Source organism: Hemicordylus capensis, chromosome 6 (genome assembly GCF_027244095.1).
Source record: "Hemicordylus capensis ecotype Gifberg chromosome 6, rHemCap1.1.pri, whole genome shotgun sequence".
In the NCBI taxonomy this organism is placed as follows: domain Eukaryota; kingdom Metazoa; phylum Chordata; class Lepidosauria; order Squamata; family Cordylidae; genus Hemicordylus; species Hemicordylus capensis.
The window spans coordinates 100,260,360-100,288,004 of NC_069662.1; the positions used below are offsets into that span (position 1 = coordinate 100,260,360).

The 27,645-nt window shown below is 45.3% G+C and overlaps 1 protein-coding gene across 3 annotated transcripts in view; it reads right to left on the reverse strand.

Moving 5' to 3' along the window:
- TMEM108 (transmembrane protein 108) overlaps positions 1-10,316 on the reverse strand; it is a 295,248-nt gene extending 284,932 nt beyond the window's left edge. For 2 of the 3 annotated variants that reach the window (XM_053265033.1, XM_053265034.1), the window contains exon 1: positions 10,041-10,315. The gene's annotated coding sequence lies outside the window, so the exon portion shown is untranslated. Of the gene's footprint in view, positions 1-10,040 lie in introns of all 3 variants that reach the window. The other variant, XM_053265035.1, reaches the window with a different exon arrangement.
- Between the last annotated feature and the right edge of the window lie 17,329 nt (positions 10,317-27,645).

Genomic DNA, 27,645 nt, shown 5'->3' on the forward strand with positions numbered 1-27,645 from the left:
CCTGGGGTTGGGTTTCAAAGGCAGCCCCAACTAGGATGTCTTGAATCACTAAGGTCTATTTTTTGTACAATGAAGTTAGGGAAGGGGGCCCCAGCCCCTTCCCCTTGGGGTACCTGTGCAGTTCCCAGGCTTACTCATAAGAAGGGCCAGGCAGCAGGATCAGCACTGCCTTAGTGAAAGGAGCAATTCAACATATGAGATGACGATGGATGCTGTTCAAGAGTGGACTGCTCACTCATCAGAGTGTAAAGCAATGGGGATACTCCACAACTCACAAGAACAATCTGTGGGGACAGGGGTGTCGGGCAGAATCTTTAATAATGTGTGACAACAATCCCCCTTCTCCCATGGACCACTCTCTCACGAGAGTGTCAAGCCATGGGGGCTGGACAGCAGACGCCGCCCAGCCAGTTTGCTCTGTATAAGCAAGCTGCGGGAACGGATAGGCCAGCAACAGCTCTCCCTGTCTTGGTGACTGCCGCCAAGCAGCTGTCAAAGCATTGCCCTCTGCCAAAGCCCATCCTCCTATTTGACCATGCCCAGAATGGCAACCCCACTCTCCTGGGGCCACTGGAAATCGAGGCTCCCTTCTCCACGGCAGCAGATCTGCATACAGCGCAACACCAGTCCAAACCTGTAAATTTTGAATGAGAGTAAAGATCCCTCCCCGCTCCCAGTGTTTCCCTCATCTGCCCACCCGGCTACTCCCAGAAACATGGAGCATCAAAATCTCCTATGGCTGTGTGAAAGGCTTCCCTGGAGAGGAGGGGGTAGCTGTGCAAAAGTTATATCATTAACCAGAAAGAGTGGGGGGCCCAAACAAGCAGGGGCACCTTTCTTGTGTTAGCTCAACTCATGAGCATGCAGTTTGACAAAGACCAAAGGTTTTGATGAGCCTAAGGTCCTCCCCAGTAGACTGGGGAGAGAGTGCCCTCTCATGAGAATGCTAGTCTGCAGGCAGCAAGCCACCACAGAGGCAGGAGTGTGGTTTGGTCTGCATGGACTGCTTTGCTGGGGTAAGCCATCACAAGAGCATCCTTGGTCACAGTGGGCCAGAACCCAGGATTCTTTGCCCTCCCTCATATAAACATCCCCTCCTAGAAAGTCAACATGTTCCCTTCCCTTCCTTGAGTAACAGGAAAATAGTGCCCCCTCAACATCTTGCCCACCAGAAACTGCTTAAAGAAGACAGTTTTGTTTTGGGGCTCTTACAAGGGCAGCGGTAAAAACACTGTCAGAAGAAGGGCTTGAATGGCATGGTATTCAGAGGGATTTAAATGCCCTTTCAGTGCCGAGGGCAGGTGGACTATTCTGAAAAGGCATGATTGTGATTCACACGCCCCCTTAAAAATCGTGGTCAATGGCTGCCGCTCTTGTGATGTGATGACACCTTGCCCACAGTGTGGTGACACAAGCGCTACGGAGCTTGCTGGGATGCAGCCTAGGCAGACCAGGAAGAGGGAGAGGCTCCCCTGCCCTGAAAACGGAGGTTTCCAGACTACAGTTGGACTAACATCTGCGATGTGATTCACAGTTAGAAAAACTAGCCACGGGTCCAGCAACGTCCAGTTTCACATTACGTGCGAATACGGCCATAGTTTTGTATGCCATAAATCCAACTGTAATTGTCCTTGTGACAAGGACACTTGTTACTTCACTGCATGAAAGACACTTGGCCATGCTGTTGCTCACATGTGGCAGGCCTCTTAGGGTTGTACAAAGCAGTCCCTTGCAGAAAGAAGACGAGTAGCATTACTCTTTTGATTTTTCCTCTCTTCTTTCTCCTTGCTCAGTATCTTCTGTAACACTCTGAAGCTATTCTCACGATCACTAGAAAGCGGGCTAAGGGAGCTTAACCCATTTTCCAAGGATCGTGGGAACCACCCAGGCGGCTAGCCTGCCTAACTAACCCTCCCCTAATATGAGGTTAATGGAGCAAGTGCTCTGTTAACCTCATCTTTTTGCTCGTGTGTTGCCGTGGCACGTGGTGATGCACGAGTAGACCCCCGACTGGAAGGCTACAAGCAGCCTCCTGGGCTCAGGGGTCTCTCCAGAATGCCCTGCATGCTCACGCGGGGCATCCTGGACCTTCTGTGGGCCTCATGGCTCCTGATCCCCACCGCCCCTGCCGGCTCCGTCATGGAGCCGGTAGTCGTGTGAGCAGCCAATCTGGCCGCCCAGCTACAAACAGCTGCTCGTCTGCAGGGAAAGCATGCTAAGCCTGCTCTCCCTGCAGTTAGCCCCAAAGCTCTTCTCACTGATCATGAGAAGAGCTTCTCTGTCTACCTTATCATTTCCCTCTAGGTCCCCACATTTTACTTCCTCTGTATCTCTTCAGCTGAGGCTACTAAATATTTCTTCACTTCCTTATTTCTGCCCCCACAAATGTACTCAGCTTCTCTTGATTCTTCTCTCAATTTCCCCCTCTTTTTCTTTAATAACTTTCTGGCTGTGCTTTGCATAAAGTAATTTTTGTGTGTTACAGATAGAGAAACTGAAGCACAAAAATAGGAACAGAATTGGGGTTGACACCTTTTTCAGTATTTTAAGCCATTATGCTTATGCCTTTGGCAGTTGCACAGCAGGCAGAAATTCATAAGGTAAACCTTTCCTCAACATGCAGATACAAAGCTGGCAAAAAGCTACACCTGTGTTCTATTCTATCTAGCAGTTCTTTATGTTTTGTTGATTAGAAGTTTGTCCCTGTGGGGATCCTGTAGAGAAAGTGGAGGGGTGGAATCAGAAAGAAAAAGGAGGGGGAAAGGAGAAGGAGAAAATGGAGTTGTTCCTGGAATAAAGTCTTTGTTAAACAAACATAAGATTGCTTTGTATTTACAAGGGAAGCAGCTTTAAAACAACCTATTATACTGCTGCTAAAAGCAGAGGAGCCCTGATGAGGAAAAGGTGCTAAACTGACTAGTTGCCAATACCTAGTTGGCATAGTAATTTCGGTTCAAATGACCTAGGAAGGAAGAGTCAGAGTCCACAGTGCACAGCTGTGAACATAATCTGCATGTGGGGGGACAGATTAAAAAGATGTGTTGCTGCTTTCTGATTTGAGTTAATATTTGCAACAGTAACGCATAACTCAGTTATTACTGCTCATTTCGCGCAAAAGCTATTGCCTAATCGTGAGCTCACAAATGGAGTTGCACTGTGCAGAAAGCACTTCATTGGCTGGAGAGGGCAAGGGGCTGCCCCCCTTTTGTTCCCAGCAGCCGCCATGCTCCCTGTGTCAATGTGCCGGTGCAGGGGGAAGGGATGTGGCCGGCATGGGGAAGCGCACTCAGCTGCAGCAGTGGAGGATGGGTGGGAAGTGCGGTGGCAGGGGGAGGGGTAATTCAGTGGAGGGGACAAGGAGGCACCTTGGTGGCGTCCCCGGGCCCGTGGCCTAAGGACACTTCCCCCACCTCATCCTGCTCCATTGTCCCTACACACCTGATGCGGAAATTCCCTCAAAATTTGCCCACCAGCACCTGGGAGGGCAATATTTCATAACATGAAGAGATTAACTGTGTCAAACATCTTCCCCTTCAGAAACAGAGCAGGGTTACCTGACGGGCGAAGGAATCACAGAGCTTACGCATTTTCTTCTGTGAAGACTATTAGACAGCTTTCCTTCTTAGAAGCAGAAGTGTTTGTGATGGTCTTGAGGGTGTATTCTTGAGACTGGAAAATTTCCCGCTCTTTTTGGTGAAGCCCCCCCCCCCCGACACACCACCAGCCACTGAGTTCCATTAGCTCTGTCCACCCGTTAAGTGTCTGAGCTCACATTCTGTCCCATCGACAGTCTGTCCCATTGGCAGTTTGGGGGGCAAGGTAGCCCCCTTGGGGTTTTTCCCTTCAGATTTTTGTGAAACTGATGTCTCAGTGGGTCATCCCAAGCCTACCCGTACTTCCCACTGGCCCACAGGCACTTCAGTTCTCTGTCCATAAGAATCATATCATTTCCGCCTCTCTCAGAAAGAGATATAAGATTCATTTTGTCATCAGATGAAAACTTCTTTTTAATTTGCCCAGGTCTTTTAGTGTGTTTATTGGCTTTTTATTTTTATATTGGTGCCTCTGTTTTTATTTTTAATGCTGTTATGCCTGATTTATTGATTGTTGCTGATATTTATTAATTTTGTAAGCCATCTGGGAGATTTTAAAGGCAGGGTAAAAATAATGTAAATCAACCAGCCACCCATTAGCTGGAAACAGAGTACCTGACAAAAATAACCAGATTTGTTGTATATATGGGAGGGAGTTCTCTCTGATAGAAAAAGCGGGCTAGGAGAAATGATTTACCTTTGGTACTCAAGAGTGCTCAACAAAAGAGAGCTGGTAATTGTCCTGTTTTTTCCACTACATGACTGAGGGAATGGCATCAGCAGGTAATGCTAGATGGCTGAAATTTATGCTGGGGGAAATCATGACAGGCATCTGCTAGCACTGTATCCTCAAAAGAGCAATAAACGAAGAGACATGCACATCAATGTTTTCCCTTAAGAACACAAGAATTGCAGTTAGACTCACTGGTGGCTCACCCAGACACCAGCTGAGTCCAATTCAGAGGAAGAGGGGAGTTTGCCTTCGCCTGGATTCCCACTCCTAATGGCAACCCCACAGAACCATCAGAATGAGAGCAGCTAGACCAGCCATACCTTTGGAGGGATCCTGGAGCACTGAGAACCTGGTGCTTCCTGGTGGAGCCTTGGGCCCAGCCCTAGAGCCCCCTTCATCACCCCTTAGGTCCCCAGGACCAGAGACAACACCAGGCTAGGGCTGAGCTTCAACTCAGAAAGTGGGGTGCACATTTGCCTGCTCAGGGCCTCCCTGCTGATGGGTCTCCTTGGGAGGAGGGGGAAACTAGCTTGAGTGCCTCCTCAGGAAGAAGGCTGCCCTAAGAGTCTAGGCAGAGGTGGGGCCCCTACAAACCATAAATGCCTTCAGTTCTCATCAGCTCTCTGCTATTTCAACAGCTCCCACTAGAGCTCATGCCTTCAGCCTGCCTTGCCTGCCTTCAGACACTAACCCACACTCTCTTTGACTGTGGCCAGCCAGATGCCTCAAAGAAGACCACAAGAAGGAAAAGATGGTGATAGCCATCCATCATTGTTTATCCCCAGCCTCTGGCAATCATGGATATGCTCCTTTTGAATATGGAGGATCCATTACCACCCATGAGACTAGATGAGAGAAGTGGAGTCTCATGAACTTGGGTAGTGTGAGCAAGGAGCTAATGGGCAGTTGTTGACAATGTCAGGAGTTCATGCCCAGGGATACCTACATCATACAGGAGACTAGGCTAGGAGTAGTGAAGGACAGCAGTCAGGCTGAAGTTTATTAGTCTAGCAGTACATAGGGGGAAAGCTGATGGCCCCCTCAGCAACAATTTGGGAGATGGCAGCTGGTCTTGGAACTTGCTATCTTATGTACCATTGAATTGGCCCTCTGATATCACCTGACTCCCCAGCCAGGCCAGGAGGATGCTGTGCTGTTGTACAAATTATCCCGGCTGGAAATGCCTGCAGTTCCTTCAGCCAGAAGCCAAGAACCTCTGTCTGATCTCCGGGGCTTCCAGCCTGAGGCCTGTAGCACCCAACAGGTATTGGCAGGTTTGCAATCTAAATTTGAGAAACTTTTCTTATGAACTGGGGCCTCCTCAGAATAAGCTTTTATAGATTTTCACTCTGTGCAACATTTGGAATACAATCTATTCCAGAAAGACATCAATCATTGCTTCTCTGTACAAAGAAGGCAAAAGGCAGACCAATGTATTCAACTGACCTCTGTCTAAAGAAAACACTGCAGAACAATATGAAGAAGTCATACAGTCCACCTGTATATACCCAACTGGTTGATATATAGATAAAGAAAATACAGCCTCTTCTCATCCAGCATAAAGACCATTAGGATGAACCAATGTTCACCCCAGAAGAGGAATCTGATGAGTTAGGTGTATATTTAGCAAAACAAAACCCAATGGCTCAAGCACACGAACAATAGGGCTGTTCACACAACCATTAACGTGGTAGAACAAGTGTTCTGCCCAGTGTGAGAGCTGTGTGCACCAGTGTTCTCTCTAATTTTTCCATCTGTGTGTGGAATGAATTTTATTCTGAGCGGCAGTATCAAGACAATATGTGCACATGTGTGGTCAGGATGGGGCCTTCCTGATTCAACCTGAGCGGGATATAAAATTAATTGAGCAGATATGTGTGCATGCCTTAGAAGGAACACTGGTGTGCACTCCCAATTTCCTATCATGCGTGAGCAAACTAGATAGAAGGAGGGGGGAGTCACTGTGTGTGAGATGGGAGTTGGGTAGGACAGCTTCTCCTCCTATCTAGTTAAAATGCTGACTACGAGAGCTGGGTGAGACAGGGCCATCCTACCCAGCTCCTCTTACACACAATCACCCCTCCTTCCTACCTACTTGTTTGCTCACACATGATCAAAAACTGGGAGTGCACACAGCTCCTGAAGCTGGGTATGATGCTTGTGTGTCACAGACCCCCAGAGATATCAGCCAGTCATCCCTAATGGGTGATCAGAGAGCACATGCCCAAGCAAAATTCATCTATCAAGCCCTAGACATGAAAGTGTCTTATCATCAGACCTCCCTGTTCCACATCCCATCCACAGTGGTGCCTATCTCTGTTACTTGAAATAATGATTTACAATGATGGGATAGTATTCCTTCCTGGCCCCACCAAGGAATTTACCTAGCTCAGTCTGGAAACCAGATCTGTTTACTCCAACTTTTTTTCCTGGGAAGATAATGTCAGAATTTCTCTCCAGTAATGCTTGTCAATCTTCTGCTTTGCAACATATCCTTATGCTCGGTACATCGCACAGAATAAAGTCACATGGAATAAATGTTGTAAGTAAAGGGCTGCTTCAAACATGTTGGGTTTTTCCTAGCAGAGATAATATGAGCTGTAACTTTCTCACTCATGGTAAAATGAATACTTGCAATGTGCAAGTGACAGTAATGCACAGAGATTATATCTACATAGGAAAAAGTGTCATGTATGACATTATCCTTGCTTCCATGTAATGGGCACAATCTGGGGAAAGTTATGCTTAAATTCCAGTGGTCTTGATCCAGCTAAAGCTAGCCAGGTGACCTCTTTGACAAACAGTGGAACAAGTGAATAATAACACAAGCTAAAAGTGTTATTGATTTTAATGGGACTTAGAGCCAAATTAGAGAAGATGCTGGGAGTTCTGCTATTAGAACGCCCATTGCAATTTTTAAGTTTGACTTGGACTGGAAAAGTGGCATTTGTTTAACCCATTCTGCCCAATTTTTCCAGTTACAGAACCCTCCTTCCAAATTCAATATTCGTTCTACAGGGGAAGAAATACGGGCCAGCATCCTGATGAGAGCTGAAATCATGCAAATAAAGAGAACAAGTTCACAGTGGTAGTCTCCCTGCTTCTGAAGCATGGCTGCTTATGTTGGGGATGGTGGCGGGGGTGGGGAGGCATGCAATTATGTCTCTGAGGGCTACGCAACCTTCAGGGACATAATTACATGTTGCTCAGAGTGCCTGTGGGGGAAGGGGAAATATACAAAAATTGCACCCCTCCACGAACACCCACACTTTAGATGCAGGGATGCTCCCACTACGCATAAACTTTCTTTGCTTGCACAGGCATAGCTTTAGGGTGTTGGCCACAGCATCATATAGTACCTATATGTTTTCCCCAAGCTGGGAAAATTCAGGTTCAATTTATAAAGCAAAAATAGTGAGGAAGAAGGGTGAAACACATCCTCCTTCAGTGCCACTCCACTAAACAGATTCACCCTCCACCCTACAACTGATTTGAACTTTAAAAGGGGGAGGGCTGTGGGACATTCGAACACAGAGCTCCCAGATCTCCTAGTATGATTTTTTTCATATGTGACTAACTTTACTAAGGCCATTCACGTCACAGGAGTATGTACCAGAAAGATCCTAAGCATGTTCACTCAGAACATGCTCCACTGAGTACCACTGGGCTTAAACCTTAGTAGGTGCACTTAGAATTGTGTATTGTGATTGCAGTTTAAATTAAATTAGCTCTTGGATCTAAAGCTTCATTTAATGCTGCACATTTAAGAATTTTGGTGCATGTTCCCCTGAATATTTTTTCTTTATACTTAGCTATATGAGGTAAGCTGTCACCTTCATTAGCATTTTTATCACACTCTTCTAATTCATGCTTCTTTCCCTTGTTTAAAATGTATCATTACTCTTCTTATCCATATCTGGCATGTACACCAAGAACATCTGTTTACAAGTGTGGAGTAAACTCTCCGCTTCTTAACTGGATTATAGATTTTCTCAGTTGGTGAACCCTGAAAAATTCCTGTAGAATGCTTGGCATCTAAAGAATCCTTGAAAATCAGACCTGCCAGAAATAAGTTTACCATAATTAGCTTAGTGCTTGCACATTCAAGATAGCTTTGGAAGTATTCACACAAAAACACTTGTACAAACAAGGATGGGTCAGAGGGGAGCATTTCTGGGAAGACAAGAGGGTAGAATAACAAATCTTGCTGAGTGCCTAGATTCAGTTCTCACTGCAGGCTGTGAAGCAGATAACGTAACGTATTAGAACTAGTTATAATTTTGTGGACTATGTAGCAGTCTATTTGTTCACAGTAGCTTTTGTCACTGAAAAAATTCTGTCAAGGGAAAATACTCAAAAGTGTTAGTGTGTAGGAGCACTTGATTCCTCAAGCAAGTGCTATCTAGGCAAAACATATATTGACTCTCATTTTTTTCTGGGTTTTTGGGGGAGGGCAGGTTTGTTATACAAAATGGAGTGGGGTGGGAAGGAAATCAGCCAAAAAAATGACAGCACAATTTATCAGAAATATCCCTGCTGTTGAATTACCTCCTGAGGCTGTCAAGAGAGTTGGTATGAAACATTAAATTGTCTCCAGGAATTTTTTTGCAGGACAGATCCTGCTTCATTTAGGCATTGCCTTCTTTGTCTTGCATTCTGTTCAGAACCCCATAGAAATATGTGTGAGCATATGTAAGTATGCATGTGCGCGCGCGCGCACACACACACACACACACACACACTTGAGCATGCATGCTCATACACACATGTATACACTAATGTCCTCCGTTCATTTGGCTATATCTTCTTCAGTTCCTCTGCACAGCTGTTTATTCTTAAAAATATTTCCACTACACACACATATTTCCTTTCCTTTAAATGCCATGATTGGAATACTTCAATACAACCAGTCTGTCTATTTTGTTTATGGTTGGTGGCCAATCAAGAGTTAAAATTATTTCCCTTAATATTTGGTCTCACACTCGTTGGCTTCCCTCTTCCTCCCCTCTCTGCAACCATGCAAGAGATCCATGAAAGCACTCTGTACACTGGCTGGCTAAGAAAAATACTTATTTCAGGGCTCCAATATGCCTTTTTAACCAGCTGCTTTTCCAGACCTATTTAAAAATGCTGCTCTCTTTTGCAGGACTATTCTGCTTAAAATGCAGAGAACAGGATCCATTGCATTTCCATTCAGTGGGATGTGCTGATGAGCATCCTTCCTCTTGTCCTTCAGGCAAAATGTTCCGAAATGGGATCTCACTTGATAGACATTTTATAGGTTTCATTTAAAACAGCCTGCTTTGTAAAAAGTGACAGGATGCCTTTCATGCAGAGACATCCCATCCTTTGCTCTTCCCCTTCCTGCTCAGTGGCAGAGAAATCTAAGCAATACATTCAATATGTTCCAGCCTCATTAAATATTTGTCCCTCTACAGTGGAATGTGCTTCAAAAACTGCTTCTATAACTCTGACCATGAAAATCTGCATGCAGTCTAACATGCAATCACTTCCATCAGCAAGGATGGCTGCTAAGAATATTATTAGCTCTTCACTGCACACCACACTGAATTGGGATTTTTACACACACCCCTTTCTGAAAGAATGGACAGGCACATCTTCGAGAATCCAGGAAACCCTGCGGCAGCCTTCCCCCACCCCCACTGCCCCCCATGGCTAATTGACTAGCATGAAGAGGTATAGTTATTCCTTACCTCAATAGAAGAGCCGCTGACGGCTTTCTCAGACGGCTGTGGAGAAATCAGGGGCTCCTTTGCCCACATACGCGCACAAACTGATACTCCTTCGAAGCTGTCTGCAATCCAGAAGGCCAATAGCACATGTTGCCTAGCATCAGTCACATGACGGGTGTCAACCAATCTGTTAGCAGTTCTCACTTCTGCTTCCCGAGGGATGCTTCATACAGCTCTCAGTTTGTTCAGGTCAGACACAATGGGGATGAGTAGGAGTTGTTCTTGCCCCCCACATGTTTCTCTGGATGAGCCTCGTAAAGAAGAGACACTTGGCACTTATTGAGTGACAACGGTGAGGTCAACGGGGGCCAGGCTGTTAAAGAATTCCCAGCTGTGAAAACATACACAAAGGTCCAGGCAAGAGCCCTGAGTCTTTTCAGTGGGACGCAGAGCAGAGCGGAGGAGCTCGAAGACAAGCAGCAGTGGCTGAATATAAATGAGGACTTTACAACAGCAGGGACAGGTTATTACAGAGATTAGAGGCAGGATTTACAAGAGCTGTATTGGATTAGCCATAATTGGGCCAAAATGGGAAAGCCCATATTAGGTCGGAATAGTTTTTAAAAGATTAAAAGCATAATGATGAAACCAGGTGCTATCAATAAACAGTACAAATCCACACACACTCCCACTTCCATTCTATTCTAGAATTGGAGAGGTGGTCTTGTGGTAGCAAGTATGACTTGTCCCCATAGCTAAGCAGGGTCTGCCCTGGTTGCATCTGAATGGGAGACTTGATGTGTGAGCACTGCAAGATATTCCCCTCAGGGGATGAAGCCGCTCTGGGAAGAGCAGAAGGTTTCAAGTTCCCTCCCTGGCTTCTCCAAGATAGGGCTGAGAGAGATTCCTGCCTGCAACCTTGGAGAAGCCGCTGCCAATCTGTGAAGACAATAGTGAGCTAGATAGACCAATGGTCTGACTCAGTATATGGCAGCTTCCTATGTTCCTATGCACACCCTCCAACTTTTGATAGAGAAAAACGGATGTCTCTTTAAGTGACTAAGGGGTATGGAATATCCTACAGAATCCAGGTGGTTTAGCATGCTTGAGTTGCTTCTGAGTGGGCTCGGCAACAAGGCATACTTGATCCAAGAATTGTTTCTATATTATCTTCAAAGCAGACATGTTTCCAGAACGCTTCTTGTGCTGCCACTTTACGGGACAGTGCCATATGAGAAGATTGGCTTTGGAAGGATTTAGACTGAACAGTCTGAACTTCAGGAGATAGGTTTTGGGGACGGGGTACCAAAGAGAGCAATGGGGTGTGTGCACAAACCTGGAAAACCCGGTTCAGCTCAAATTGTACTGGACTCAAGCCAAACTGGGTCCGGTCCAGTTTTTTGCATACTCAAACTGGAACTTTTGTGCATACTCAGTTTGAACTGAGCCCGGTTTGCAGGGGGGCGGGGTGGATTTGAAGGCATACTGGTAAATCCAGTATTGATTCCCCTTTACCAGTAAAGGGGAATGGAGGGGGGTCAGGGGACTTAGCTAAAGAGAGTTGGAGCGGGAGGGGAACTAAATTTTACCTAAAAATTGTCACAATTTTGGCGGCTGCAGGAGCCGCAGGGGTGGGCAGTGGTGGCAGTGGGGACCCCCAAGCCCAACCCCACTGGACCAGGCAGACCTGGTTCAGGCCTCTGTGCCTGTGTGGCGGTCAATAAAATGGCTTCACACATACGCAGAGGCCCAAACTGGGCCTGAACCAGGCCTGCCTGCTCCAGTGGAGGTGAAGGGAGTCCTTGCCACCACTTACTGACTTTCCCTTTACTAGTATGTTCCAAGCTGGTTTAAGCCAAACTGGACCCGGTGCAGCTTGACCTGAACCTCATCGAGCCAAACAGCTCGATGTAGAGCCAGCTCGCACACGCCTAGAGAGCGATTTGACACTGTGAAGAGCATTTTCCACCCTCCCAGCCATCTCTTTAACTTTATCTAAGGTTAATTTTCTCCTCCAATTGCAGTTTCTCACATAGTTTGGACCAGTTTGTTTTCATAACAATCTGGTTCCTGATCAGTTCATCAGTAAAGTTGGCAAGGTTACACTTAAGGCATGTATTGCTGTGATATACTGATCAATAGATTCACCAGGCAATTGGGATCTGGATAGAACTTGTAATGTTCAGCAATCACATTCAAAGCAGGGTTGAAATAATCATCTAAGGCTTCAAGAGCCGCTTCATAAGAACTGACATCCCTTCCAAGTTGGCAGGAAAGGGCAAATGATTTGTTATTATCTTTAGGGCCCAGGCAGTGAAGCAATATAGCTTTCTGCTTTGCTGGAGTAAAATCAGTGCTTTCTACAGTGAGGAGGTAATTGCAGAAATAGGACTTCCATTGTTTCCCGGGAAGAGCAGGTTCTCCTCCACCTCTCTGGGGTGGACAAGAAAAATGGTGATGGTGAGATCTGAGCCATCTTGCAGTGGGCTTCCAGTGGACAACTGAGTCCAGGATTAATAAATAAAAAGTACCTTCAGGGGTTGTACAGCTTAGGAAGATGGAGAAACAATCAGTAGCAATGATAGTAGAAAGCATTTCGGGAATGTAGGCCCAGTGATGCAATGCAATGATATTGCAAGTACATTCACAAGCTTTGCAGGCTCACACAATTAGCTGGTTCAAAATCTCATTGCCAAATGTTTCATAGCTACTTCCCCCATGCACATAAGGGAATCTTATGTAGATTAACTAAAGATTAATTCAGCAACTCAATTTTCCCTTTCCCTTTCCCTCTCTGTTGCTTTTTGACTCCTTCTTTCTACAGGGCCCCACCCTCCTCCACGACAAAACAAACAAACAGCAAAAGATTGCTGAATAGAATGCAATAACATGTTCATACATTTAATATTTTCATTGAAGCATCTTAAAGAAGATCCCATCTATCCTCACACAAAACTGTGGTACTGAGATGGTAATATTGTTAGAACTTCAAATATCAGCACAAAAGTTGTAAGACCCGTTTCCTGAGCAATGCAAACACACATTTTGCCCGTTAAATAACAATGACAGATAAGCTCCAGTGTTTCAGAAAAAAGAACACACAAAAATACTCCAGTACTGTACTTATTTAAAAGGTGCAGCTGAATATTATAACATCAGTTTTTGACACAATAAACACACTCCCTCTGGCATGTTTAAAAATACTGGGTTTGTTCTCACAACCAAAATCAGGGTAGGACAGTGGTGCTCTTACTCCTGGGCTGGACTTCAGGGCCGAAGTGCAGGGCCTCCACGCCCCTTGGGGCCCCCTAGATCTGTCCTGGGTGCTATGGTCACTGCAAGCCCACACTGCACCAGACAGCCAAGTGTGTGTATGACCTGTGCCAGGTGTTTTAGAGACAGAGGGGGGAAAGAAATACATGGGGTGGGAATATGTTAAGTTACGTGTTGAAATGTTTCTGCTAACGCATATTTGCATAAATATACCTGTTTTATATTCTCACATTCTTGTGAGTCAAGTTGCTGTTTGTGCTCTCAAGAACCCATGTGTTAAAAATACTGCATGTGTCACAGTATGTGTGTGTGCGCGCATAGGGGGATGATGCTTAACTTGCAGCTGGGGGTGGGGCTCCAGTGGGGTGGGTGTGGGGCCTCCAAAGGCCTTTAGGTCCAGGTTCCAAAATTACCTAGGTGCGCCTCTGGGGTAGGAGGAACATCCAGCCAGGCCACAAGCCTTGTGCACAGTCCCAAGAAACAGTTGTGTGTCAGCAAAAATTGAGGTAGAAGGAGGGCAAAGTGACAGTGTGCTGTCTGTGATCTGGGCAGGATTTTCTTTGCCTCCACCCTCACTACAGTGCTGGGTATATGATGTGGCTTGGCCACTGGTCATGAGGTAACAAGCATGACTTGCCCCTTAGCTAAGCAGGGTCTACCCTGGTTGTATATGAATGGGAGACTACATGTATGAGCACTGTAAGATATTCCCCTTAGGGGATGGAGCCTCTCTGGAAAGAGCACCTGTATGCTTGCATGCAGAAGGTTCCAAGTTCCCTCCCTGGCTTCTCCAAGATAGGGCTGAGAGAGATTCCTGCCTTCAACCTTGGAGAAGCTACTGCCAGTCTGTGTAGACAATACTGAGCTAGATGGTCCAAGGGTCTGACTCGGTATATGACAGCTTCCTATGTTCCTATGTTCCACTACTGACCTAGACACAGATCGCGGCTAGCACACAATCACTTTCCCTTCATTCCACCTCGATTTTTGTGGGCACACAACTGTTTCTTAGGAGCATGCATGGGACTTGGAGAATGGCTGGACAGATACTCCTCCTACCCAGCTGTCGGTTGTGAGAACACCAGCCCACTATGTGTATATAATATCCATGATTTTCTATCATTCATTGTGAAAGGAGCATATTCTCTTCTGTTGCAATAAAATCTACCAATTGATCGGAGGAGTCACAGCTGAAGAAGTGGGCAGGAAGACTTTAAAGTCTCATTATTTCACATTATCTGAATTTTTAGAGAATATGTGAGCATATGAAGCTCCTTCATGCAGTGCCATGCTATTTCTTCTATGTGTTCTGGTTCTCTGGGATCTCAGGGAGAAGCCTTTCTTGTCGCAAGCTGATCTTTCTGGTTGGAGAGAGGTGGGGAATTGAACCTGAGACTTTCTGCCTGCAAAGCATGTGCTCTGCTCCGGAGCTATGGTCCTTCTCCCTTCCTCCCACACACTTTTGCTACAAGGTAGTGCTATCCAGTGGTAAAGATGGTAAGCTAATATACAGAAAAATATGCAGGAGATGTAGACTCACCAAACAGTGGGACTAGAAGGTTCCCAAAGATGGGTCCTCTGTAACTATGGTTCTTGATATACAAATAACATCATATGCAGTAGTTCTTAATATTCAAAGGAAGAACAAGCAGTTGCTAGGAGAAGTGCCATTTCCTCTCTGATCTGCATAGCACTTTTTACCAATAGGTTCAGGAGTCAGGTGAAGAATCAAGAACATCAGCCACTGTTAATTGCTTCCAAATGGTTGGGGCTCTTTGTAGTTACAATAACATTGGGATTCAGAATCAACTTCCTACATGGGTTGGCTGGATTGAGTGGTCAGTAACCCGTACAAGCTCTACACTTGCTTGAATGTTATTGGGGGGGGGCAGGGGTTGGTCCCAGAAGATGTGTCAGGCTTTGACAACAGTGAGGTGAAAGGAGGAGTAAATGTAAGCAGCAGAACAGTCCTAAAATTCAGCAGAGTGTTGATAGCTGTACAGCAACCAGAATATAGATGCAGCTGTCAAAGTGATTGTTTAAGGTTGTTTTCCAAGAGGTTTGCAAACTTTGCAGTGTTTCAGCCAACTGCAGAATTAGCTGTAAAGTAAAAAATATCAGCAGCAAAGGAATTGCAGATTGTTCACAGAAGCATCTTTTGTTAGGGAAGTGTGCCAAGTACTGCACCATTTTATGGTACTCCACTCTTTTCCTTACTGGCATTTTCTCATTCCCCCCCCCCCCCACCTGATCTTATCCTTCTATAAAACTCAAGACTAAACCATGCTGCCCAGCCAAAATATAACTTATATAAACTCAATATTGTAGCAGCTTGATCATCTCTCTATTTATTTCTAGGCCCAATCTGAGGTGCTGGTTTGACCTTATTTATTTATTTAGTACATTTATATACTGCCCCATACAAAATGTCCCTGGGCGGTTCACAATATAAAACCAACTGAAACATTAACATAATTAAAGCAATTTAAAATACAATAAAAACTCTAAAACCAAAGCTTTAAAACTATAAACTAAAGCCTGACAAAACAGATATGTTTTAAGGTTCTTCTTAAAAACATTCAGAGAAGGGGGGACTCTAATTTCATTAGGAAGTGCGTTCCTGGAGCAACTCTAGAAAAGGCCTGGTTTTGATTCGCCACCAACCGAGCCAGTGGCAACTGCAACCAGACCTCGCCAGATGATCTTAACAGGTGGTGGGGATGATGATGAAGAAGGCGCTCTCTTAAATATCTCAGAACCAACCCATTTAGAGCTTTGTAGGTAATAAATGGCACTTTGTATTTCACCCAGAAACTTATTGGCAGTCAATGTAATTCTTTTAAAATGGGTGTAATATCATCTCTTCGGGCAGCCCCGGAGACCCACCTGGCTGCTCCATTCTGTATTAACTGCAGGCAGCCCAACACAGAGCGCATTGCAGTAGTCAAGTCTGGATGTTACCAGCATAACTAGCATATGCACCACTATTTTAAGGCTGTTAATCTCCAGAATTGGATGTAGCTGGTGAATAAGCCAAAGCTGATAAAAAGCACTCCTGGCCACTGCCTCAACCTGATAAATCAGGGAGAGGTTTAGGTCCAGAAGTACTCCCAGACTACGTACCTGCTCTTTCTGGGGAAGTGCAACTCCATCTAGAACCGGCAGATCTAAACCACTTCCTAAGTCTTCCTCCCACAGTGAGTACCTCCGTCTTGCTTGGATTCAGTCTCAGTTTGTTCTCCCTCATCCAGCCTATTACCACCTCCAGGCAGGCATTTAGGGAAGTTAGGCCATTTCCTAAGGAATTTGGCATGGAGAAATAGATTTGGGTGTCATCAGCATACTGATAACACCCTGCACCAAATCCCCTGATGATCTCTCCCAGAGGTTTCATGTAGATGTTATAAAGCATTGGAGACAGTATGGAGCCTTGCAGGACTCCATACTGGAGCTCTTGTTTTGAAGAGCAACAGTCTCCAAGTGACAGCATCTGGAACCTACCCAAGAGGTAGGAGTGGAACCACTGCAGAGCTGTGCCTCCCACTCCCAACCCCTTCAGGCGCCCCAGAAGGATGCCATGGTCGATGGTATCAAAAGCCACCGAGAGATCCAAAAGGATCAACAGAGTCACACTCCCTCTGTCAATTCCTAATTGGAGATCATCCAACAGGCTGACCAAGGCCATCTCAACCACATAGCCTGCCCCAAAGCAGTATGAAATGGGTCCAGATAATCTGCTTCCTCCAAGACAACCTGGAGCTGAGACGCCACGACCCTCTTGATCACCTTGCCCAACCATGGGAGGTTGGAGACAGGCCTATAATTGCCCAATTCTGAGGATCCAATGCAGGCCTCTTCAAGAGTGTTCTAATAATTGCCTCTTTTAGGGAGTAAGTTTATTGTGGTCACAGACCAGATTAACAAACAATAACAATTAATAGCATTAATAAGAAAATTCAAGAAATTTCAAAGTTTACAAAATCACAAACTGTTCAAATTACTAATACAGTCTTTACACAGCTTCGATGCCACAAAACAGAACTTTGCCACATTATATGAAATTACAGGTTTAAAATTGGTCAGCATAATTTCCAAATAAAATTGGTCTGTGTGACCAGGATAAATGGCTAAAATAGGAGCAATAAATTTGGTGCGAGCGTTCTTATAAAACTGGCAATAAAGAATAACATGGGTGATAGACTCTATATTCCCTGAGCCACAGGGACAACAGCGCTGATTCTAAGGAAGTCGTTTGAATTTACCATCAAGTACTGCTGAAGGGAGAATGTTCAATCGTGTGAGGGTCAAAAATCTCCTAAATTTTGGTACCAAGTTCTGGTCTAAATATTCAACCGGTTTATAGTTAAAAGTTTGAGAACTTAAGTATATTCCCTTGGGTAGCCGTGTGGACTCCTCCTGCAAATCTATATCTCTGAGCCATTGCTTCACAAAGCAAAGCACCTGCTCTAATCCTCGCCCAATAAGAGCTTCTTGAGGCGTGCCCAAGTAATGCAATTTTAATTTCAGAGCTGATTTCGATTTGGAAACAAAACTGTCTGATAACACTAAATGGGCAAGACCAGCTGGAAAGAAGACCAGGCTTAACCAAAATTTAATTATGCAAAACCATATTTTTGCTTTCATAGTGGTGACCCCTGCTTCCCTATGAAAGATGACATTTGCTGTACCCCTGGGTACTGGTACTTGAAAAATAGCCCTCAGGAATTTAGTTTGTACTGTTTCAAGCTGAGAGAAATTTTCCAGAGGACTGATCTGCGCCCCATAAATAATTTGGGGATATATATTGGCCTTCAACAATTTTATAGCCACTGGTATGAAAAAGGCACCCCTAGAGTAATAGAAGGACTTAATCACATTTGCCATCTGTTGAGCACCTTGGGAAATATAATCAAGATGGCTTTATGTGTTCCAGTTTGGTGGAATACTACCCCCAAATACTTAAAAACCTTAACCTGTTCAATACCATGCCTGTTTATTGTCCATTTAAAGATTTTGGGGTGCTTTGAAAACACCATTATCTTGGTCTTAGAATAATTGATCGCTAAAGCTTCTTTCTCAGTAAACTTACCTAAGGAGGTCAAAGCACGACTGAGACCTATCCTGGTTTGAGATAAAAGGGCAATATCATCCTCATAGAGCAATAATGAAATATGTCTGCCAACAAATTTGGGGTGTGTGTGTTTGAGCGCAAATCCAAATCATTAAAATGTGAAACTTTTGAGGACCGATCTGCGGACCGATCTGAGGACCGATCCCCTCCTTTAGGGATGTGCACAGAACCAGTTCGGAGGCCCTTTATGGTCCTCCGAACCAGTTCAAAGAACCAGCGGATCCGCTGGTTCGAAGGCGGCAGGGGTGCCGCTTTAAGAGTGGGGGAGAGTGCACTTACCCCTCCCACCACTTTCCCCCTGCTGGCGTCCTTTGTTCAGAAAGCTAATCGGGGCAGCAGCATACCTTCCTGCTGCCCCGATGCTCCCATTGGCTGGATATGGGGACTCTGGCCATATCCAGCCGATGAGGGCAAAATGGGGGCAACGGGGTGGCAGGGAGGTACGCTGCTGCCCCGATTAGCTTTGTAACAAAGGGGGAAAGCAGTGGGAGGGGCAAGTGCACCCTTCCCCACTCTTAAAGCAGCACCCCTGCCCAGGGGCGTAGCAAGGTTGGAGTGGGCCCAGAGACAAGATTTTAAAATGGGCCCCTCGCTGATATACACACAAAAGTGCACTGATCTCCCCACTCAAATCCCATGGAGGCTGACTGAGAACGGTTTGCAAAAGGAGGCTCGTGCAGCGCAGCGTAAGTTAGGAGCCACTTGCAGCAAGACTACAAGAGAAGCTGAGATTCAGAGTGAGGCAGGGAACCAAGTTCCCATCTTTTTTTAAGGTGGTTTCCAAAGATGATCACTACCTCCTCCTTTTATCTCCTGGTTGTTACCTTTTCTTCTCCTCATAGCAGACAAGACTCCCCTGCAAAATCCCAGGGGGGCTGCAAATGACTCCCATCCAGAAAGGATTGCAAAAGGAAACTCACGCAATGCAAGCTAGGAGACAGCCACTTTGCAGCAGCCAGTAGCATTGCAGGAGAAGTTGGGAGTCGAGGCTTCATTAACGTTGCTATGCCCCCTGGTCACATTTTAGCACCCACCCCCACAGTCACAACATGGCCAAAAAAAAAAAAAATCAGAAGGAAACACACAAACAGTTTTTTGCTCTAGCAAAATTGAGAACAGCAGAAAGAAAGAAAGAAAGAAAGAAAGAAAGAAAGAAAGAAAGAAAGAAAGAAAGAGAAGCATCCAATGAAAAAGCAATAAGAAAGTAGAAGTCTTAGGATGCTGGGAATTGTGTGCAGTCTTCTTTATCAATGAAGTAATAAATTATGTGCCCAACACATTTCCACTATAAATTTTCTTTAGGGACATTTATACAACCATCTTAGAGGAGATCAATTGAAAAAACAAAACAAACCCCAGCCCTAACAGTGGCTTCCAAATGAGGGAGAAAAGAAAATCTCTCTCGGAGAAAGGCACACAGAGACTAATTCAGACATGGGGCGGGGGGGGGGGGGAACCCATACATTCAGAAATCACACACAGAGAGAAACCACTCACACACACTCACACCACCAGGGAGAAAGTGATCTTATTACTTTCAGATACTAAGTAGTTTAGTATCTTTAGACCCAACAGCCAGCACATCCAACAATCTTTTTCTCAGTTTCTCCAGTGTCCAAACTACTCTAGAATGACTCTGTTCTGTTGCAGATTTGCAGTTGTCCACTCTCCCACTCTGGCTGTTCCCCCTGCAGCACATGTGCCTCCAGCAGCCAATGAGAGAGAGCCTCTGGAAGGGGAGGAGGAGAGCCCACTGTTGTTTGCACGGCAAAAGGGTAGTGGAGGGAGAGGGACGGCGTGGCGAGATTTTTGGAAAGAAAAATAATAATGAATGGAAGGCTGGGGAGAGCCGTGTGTGCCCCCCCCCCCACTGTGGGGGTCCCCAGGCAACCAACTCCCCTTGCCCAATTAAAGTTACGCCCCTGCCCCTGCCGCCTTCTAATCACCTCTACACAGTTCCATGCACATCCTTAGCCTCCTTGTCTCAATCATTGCCTCCTTGTCTGCTCTCCCTCAGAGAAGCATTAATAATCTTAACAAGGCCCTCTCCAGTAATCTCACTATTAGGTCATATAAGCCATGTTGGGCAAGGGTTGAGAGAATAGGTTGTGAGGTGCAGTGTCCCAAGTATTGTGTCCACATCCTTGGGAGTCACAAACTGAAATTGATCCAATTTAGCCACACAAGAGGAGCTGCTGGACACCTCCACAATAGACTCTGTGGTAACTGTAGAGTCTAGTTCAGCTCAAATATGAGAGATTTTATCTGTTTAAAAAACTCATTAAAAATGTCACAACAGGTAACTGATAGATCCAAATACTCATTCAAGAGAGGAGGGTCATGTACTAGTTCCCTCACAACCCTAGACAACTCTGCTGGATGTGAGCTTGCAGAAGCAATGTGGGCAGAAAAGAATGGTTTCAGCTAATGCTGATCTGAGCAGATTTCCCAGGGACGGGTGGGACACAACAACCCTGATGTTGTGTGTTTGTGAGTGTGAGGGGGGGGAGAGGGAGAGGAGGAGCAGGGCACTTAGCAACTTTCCAAACCATTTTTACTCCTTCACCCACCTAGCCCCACCTTTCAAAGTCAGGGCTTGATGAATATAGAAATAAATAAATATTTGTATCCACACTAGAATCAACCCATTTTCTCTGGTCTTTGGATGACTCTGGGTTCCCGCTGGCTCTGGGTTCCTTTATTATCTGAAATGAAGTGGGTGAGCATGGGGGACAGGGCCTTTTGGCTGTTGTGCCCAAGATCTGGAACTTTCTTCTCTGGAAACCTCATTTGCCGCTGCCACCACCCCACTCAGCAGCACTTTTCATGTGATCATTCTGCAAAGAGTGATGTACATAAAAGGGAAGCAGGGCTAGCAGTGTCAACCCACCCTGGATCACTGCACATTTATTAGACTTGTTGTATGGTCCCAGCATACTAACTGTGTGTACTAACTGTGTGTACAATCATTTGCTTTTTTTACTCTCTGTATGTGTGCAGAGCTTACACACATACAATTTGAAGGTGTGCAGAGACTGATCAGTCTTCTGACTGCATAAGGCTGGGGATGGCTTGGGCATTAGGCTGGGGAGTCACAATTCCACTCCTCACATACGTATTCATCATGCGGCCAGGTAAGTGATGAAGCTGTGCTGCTGCTGCGCGCAGGCTGCTGGGGGAAGCACTGCAGCAGCAGGAAGCTGTGTGGAGCGGCAGTCATGCTGGTAAGGACCATGCAGCTTTACTTTTAAAGGTGCCAGTTCATCGGATGGTGGTCTGGTCTGAATTTGGACCTCAGACCGAACTGTGGTCCGTGCACATCCCTAATACCCCATGCTACCTTTCAATCCAATTTTGGCAGATTCGTGGTGGTGCAGGAAATGTGGGCTGGTTTGCTAGTTAGGATTGTACTAAAGCCACTTCGCCACAAGTAGAATCCAGCTCCTTTTGTTAGCCTGGCTGATATGGGGAGAAGTAGCTGGAAGTCCCTGCTGCCTGCTGCAGTCTTGACCATCACAAATAGAGCCCTCCTATCCATTTGTGTGAATGGATGTGAGGGGAGGGAGAATCGGAGGCATGGACCCCATTTGTGGGGTGAGCAGGGACAGGCATATGCCAGCAGAGGCATATGCCGTATGGCAATGATGTCATTGCTTTGCATCAAAGCATGGACTCAATTTAACCCAGTCCAAATCCTGAGTGGTCTGGAGATCTAGTCTAAGATTTATCTAGAAGGGGTGGAATCCCCAAATCCAGATTTGAAAAAGTGGGATCTCCAGCAGTCATGCTGAATTATCACAATTGGGGCTGAAGAACTTATTGGACTAAGGGGGCTCCTGTAGCATACTTTAGTGTCTTTCCTCAAAGCTGTACAGGTGGGGTTTGTTTTTTCTGGGGGTTCTGTTCTGACTTATAGGTGCAAATATGGAAACTGTGAATAACAATACCTTATCCCTATGGGAATCTATTGGTTAGGTTCCTAACACCAAAAAGGACACACACACACCCAAAGGAAGGCAGAAATAAGAGGAGAAAAGCACTGTAGCATATTCTTCAGCTCTCCAGAAATGCCCCCCCAAACCCCCAAAACAGTATTACCCCCCCATTTTTAAAAGACCCACAAAATGCCTCTCCACTGTAAAATGTCATCTGGAAATGACATCGGAAGTCATTTCCAGCCACTAAAATCTATGGATAGCAGGTGAACCTCACCTATTTTTCTACCTGCAGATAACAAAGCTGGTTCTCTAAGACCCAACTGCAGATATGCGAAACTGTGATCTGTGAGTCTGTAGATAATGAGGGCCACCTGTACTGGAAAGGATTGGAGCATATCCTTGGCAGCTAGAGCCAACACACAATCCAGTCATCATATCTAAATCTCATATGCATGTGCCTAGGAGTATGAGTGGACACTCATGCTTGCTTCTTTGAGAAATGTTGAGAGGAAACAAATATGGTTAAGGGAGCCCAGCATTTCTACTGTTCATATGGATGATGCACATCAGCGGGCAAGAAACACAGGATAAGAATAAGCAGAATGCTATTTCAGCTGCTCCAACATGACATAAATAAGACCACCTAATGGTGCAGCAGGGAAGTAACTCTCCTAGGGAGCAAGAGGTTGCTGGTTCAAATCCCCACCGGTATGTTTCCCAGACTATGGGAAACACCTATATCGGGCAGCAGTGATATAGGAAGATGCTGAAAGGCATCATCTTATACTGCGCGGGAGATGGCAATGGTAGACCCTTCCTGTATTCTACCAAAGATAACCACAGGGCTCTGTGGTCACCAGGAGTCGACACCAACTCGACGGCACAACTTTACAATAATAAAGCAGAGGGGTAGGCTAACCTTGCATACATTTCAGCTTTGCAGATAAATGTTACAGACAGTAGCCCTTTTTAGCCCTCCCTCCCTTCATATTCATATTCATATTCTCCCTTCATATTCATATCCCCCCCTTCCTGAACACCCAAGGGGGAAGCAAGATGCTTACCACCCCCATCCCTTTACTTCTGTATGTTGGGTGAAGTTCTGAAATATGTGTGAAATACACATACACGTGTGCATGTTTGCCCATGCAACTGGGAACTCTGACAGTGCAGGGTTGTATGTATCTAACACCTCTCCTTTCAGACCCTCACCCCTAATGCATGGGAGTCAGTGGGCAGGGCCAGTAGGAATTGCCCTTATTGCCTGGTGCATTGGGATTAGTTTCCCATGTCCAAGCCCAACACATGGGAAAATCACACTGGTTCTTTCCCCAGTTTCTTCTAACAAGTAGGCAATCAAACGTAAAACAAATTAATTGGTGAGATGAAATCAACATGCATCCTCTCAGAGAAGACTCAACATTACTATGATTTTTTAAAAAAAAGTATTTAAATCATGCAACCTCAGCAATTACTTAGCTGGCAAGGAGACTGATAATGTTAGGAATGTGATTGGAAAAGAACAGCAGATGAATAGATGGGGCACTTGCTGTAGTGTGAATCTGCTGGATCATGGTCCCAATCCAAATGAAAATCTTAAAATCTATGAATACCCGATTTAATTTTTTTTTAAAATGCCTCGGGTATTAGCTTAACAGCTTGATCATTTCAACTTTTTGCTTAAAAATCTTTTTCTTTTTCCAGGCTCCTTCCCTGATGTAAATGGTATCTTCAAAGCAGTCATTACATTAGATCCATGGGGGAGGGGGGAAGGCAAATACAGATACTCTACTATTGCATTTATATCAGCAAAGGTGAAGGTAGGGTTGCCATATTCAAAATTCCCAAATCCACATGGCCTAATTTGCATGTTATGCAAATCATATGGCAACTAATTTGAATTTTTAAAAATTTATTTCACAGATTTGTATACTGCCTGCCACTACCCAAGTCTCTAAGTGGTTTAGAACAATAAAACAAAACCGATGACTGCGGAGAAACTGCGGAGCCAATGTCAGGAGGTAAAGCAGCAGAGCCTTCCTTTCTTTCTCCTCCTTCTCTTCCCTCCCATATGATCAGAGGCGTAACTAGGGAAAACGGCGCCCGGGGCAAGCACTGAAATTGCGCCCCCCCATCGTGCCCCCCCGCCGCCCCCCAACATACATCTGACTGACACACATGTGTTTTTTCCTCACAACAACCCTGTGAAGTTGGCCTGTATCTCAAACATCAGAATTATGATGCAATGATGATACATACTACATTAGGTTTTTCCTCACAACAACCCTGTGGAGTTGGCTTGTATCTCAAACATCAGAATTATGATGCAATGATGATGATTATGATTATGATGCCCTTCCCTCACGCCCTGGTTCTGTTCCTGACTTTCCCTTGTGAGTGACTGTATTTTAACAAACCGAAAACCAAGGACTCCAGAGTAATTCGAGGGACTAGGGTGATAGTGCTAAAGACTCCTTATTCATGCCATCCTTTTTAATCCACTTTTTGCCACTTTTTGAGCCACTTTTTGGCGCCCCCCCCATGTGACCCACCAGGGTGGCGCCCGGGGCACGTGCCCCCCCTGCCCCCCCTATAGTTACGCCCCTGCATATGATTGGATCCAGAATAAAATCCGGGCAAACCGGGTGGCACATTTGAAATCTGGGTAAATCCAGGTGGAATTTAGCAGCTGGATGGAGTAGCCAAAATCCGGGGGCTACCCTAAATTCTGGGGGACATGGCAAGGCTAGTTGAGGGTGAATTTACCCTGGGGGGAAGTTGGGAAAGGAAAGGGTTAAACACCACTCCCCAGAGCACCATATTCCTGATCTGTGAGGGCAACATAGCAAAATAAAAATTGTGGGGGATTCCAGTTACAGATCTCCTATGCCTTGTTTGGTTTGGCCCAAAGATGTTTTTTTTTTTAATACACTTAAAATGGAAGGCAACAAAGAAGTGTTTGGAAACACCTTGAAGCTATTCACATGCGCGTGCAAATCCGAGCCAAATCTGAGCAAATCTAGTCCCAGCTGGGGCTGGCAGACTGCGGGGCTCCCGGCCGACTCAGGGAGTGGGTATCCCCATAATGCACCGTGCACTGGTGAAGCTCTGGGGGGCAGGGCAATGCGGGGCAATGCAACCAGCACCGCGACTTTTGGAGCTATGAGCAGCAGCCAGTAATCGTCTGGGCCCGCCCAAAGGACAGGACTGGATCATCTCTAGGGAGGTAAACTTTTTAAGGCTTCCTCCCTGCTAGCCCTCTTGCCCTTTCTCACTGCTTGTGGTAAAGGGCCCCTCATTTTGATACACTCATGAGAGCCAGGATTGGCTGAGGCTTCCTTTTGAATGTACATCCCATGGCAAACCTGAGATCCTTGTAACGTAATATGGGAAAAGGCTCTTTGATGACAAAATTGGGTGGTGTCACTGAAATATTTTTGCTCAAGGGAAAAATGAATGCTACTTGGGGTTCTTCTCCTAACATTTCAGCCTGCTTGTTGGCCTCTTGTGCTGAGCAAAACCTTTACAGTTATATTTGCTCACTTCCTTCCATTTGCAAAGTGCCCAGACTGCATTCATTACCTGCTGCTTTTTTGTTCGTTCCACAGTTCAAAGCAATCTTCAGCCAGTTATTTACATTTGTAAGGCACCACACTGTTTGAGAATTTCCTTCATATATAATGCCGAGAACCGTTGTTCAGAGAAAATTGCAAATTAATAAATTTAGGTTCTCCCAACTGTTAGACTGTGTCAGCACCACTGGGTTTCTCTCAAGTCTCCTGAGTGCCACATGTGGTTTGTTATGCAGCACTGAGAAGAAACATCTAAAGCATCCACATATGGAACTCACATATGGAAGTCACATGTGGAAGTATTTGGTTCCTACTTTAGGTCGCTACAGCTGTTATGAGCCCATAGGATGAGAGAGGCAGTAAATGACATATTGGAACAGCCCGCTCCATTATGGTTTAAGATTAGAAGAAGGAAGTTTTACTCATCAGCATCCTCTTCCTCCCACAGCAGATTGGATTAGTTAGCCACCGACTCCTATGGAGCCAATAGGAACCGGGCTTGCTCAACGTTTGGGGGCCCCTTGGGACGATGTCCTGTCCTGGCATGTGACAATATATCACTGCTTTGCAGCAAGGTCTGGAGACCCATTCCAGATGCTGAGTGGTCTGGGGTCTAGTCTAAAGTCAATTTACAACAGGTGAAATCCCCAGATTTTGTGAGATTTATTCTCCAGAGCATTTTTCACACAGGGCTTCCTTTAGCTTGCATCTCTTCTGGAATGGAGGGTGTGCATTCACATATTGGGAAGGCTTACCCGCAAAGTCCCTGCAAGCTATTGGGGAGCACTTCATACACAATTCAGGTTTTTCACTCTGTATTAGAGTGTAGCCCAAGTTATATCTAGGGTTAAAAAATCCACTTTTTGCATCAGTTTTGGGGGACAACTTCGAGTTTGCAGTAAGGCTTCACAGTAACTCACAGTATAGCTGTTGTGTGAAGAATGTCCAGGAGCCCTGGAATACCATAACTGGGCTGAAAAACATCTTGGGCTAGGGTTTTTGTGGGGTTTTATTTTTATTTTTTTATTTTTGCAGCATATCTAAGTGTCCTTTCTCCATGTTGAGCTATGCCTTCTATTGGTGACGTTGAACTGAAGTTTTGAAGCCTCACATGAGACTCTTCAGTCTGCTTTCAATTTCCCTCCTTTTAAAACCTCTTTTCAAATGTTTGAATTCTATTTCATTAACCATAGCTAATGACAAAATACAGCCTAAATATGTTGTGTGTTTTACTTTTCTCCCCTGCACCCCAGCATTACAGGGTCACTCCTGGTTATGATTCAAGCTTGTGGTGGTTTATGAATGCCTACTGTTATGCACAAAGAAGGAAGAACTAAAATAGTATTGAAAAGGGAATAGTTTTCAGTTCTCCATTCATGGATTGTCAACAAATAGACAGCAGATGCCACTAAAAAAAATATTTAAACGTCCCTTGATGCTGGGTGGCTCCAAGGGGGGAAAACTTGCAAAAAATTATGTTCATGTTAGAATAAATTGTGACCTGGACAAGCCCCCTGCCTCTGCTCTCACTGCCTGAAGATAAGGGAAGGAATTCCTTTCCTCCTTCAATCACTATGCTGTCAGCAGCAGTTCTCTCTACCTCGCTCACTATGACTGCTTGCCTCTCCTTTGCTCCCTATGCTTTCTCACTGTCTCTTTTAGATTGTAAGCTCTCTGAGAGCAGGGACCTGACTATGTTGATTATGTAACTC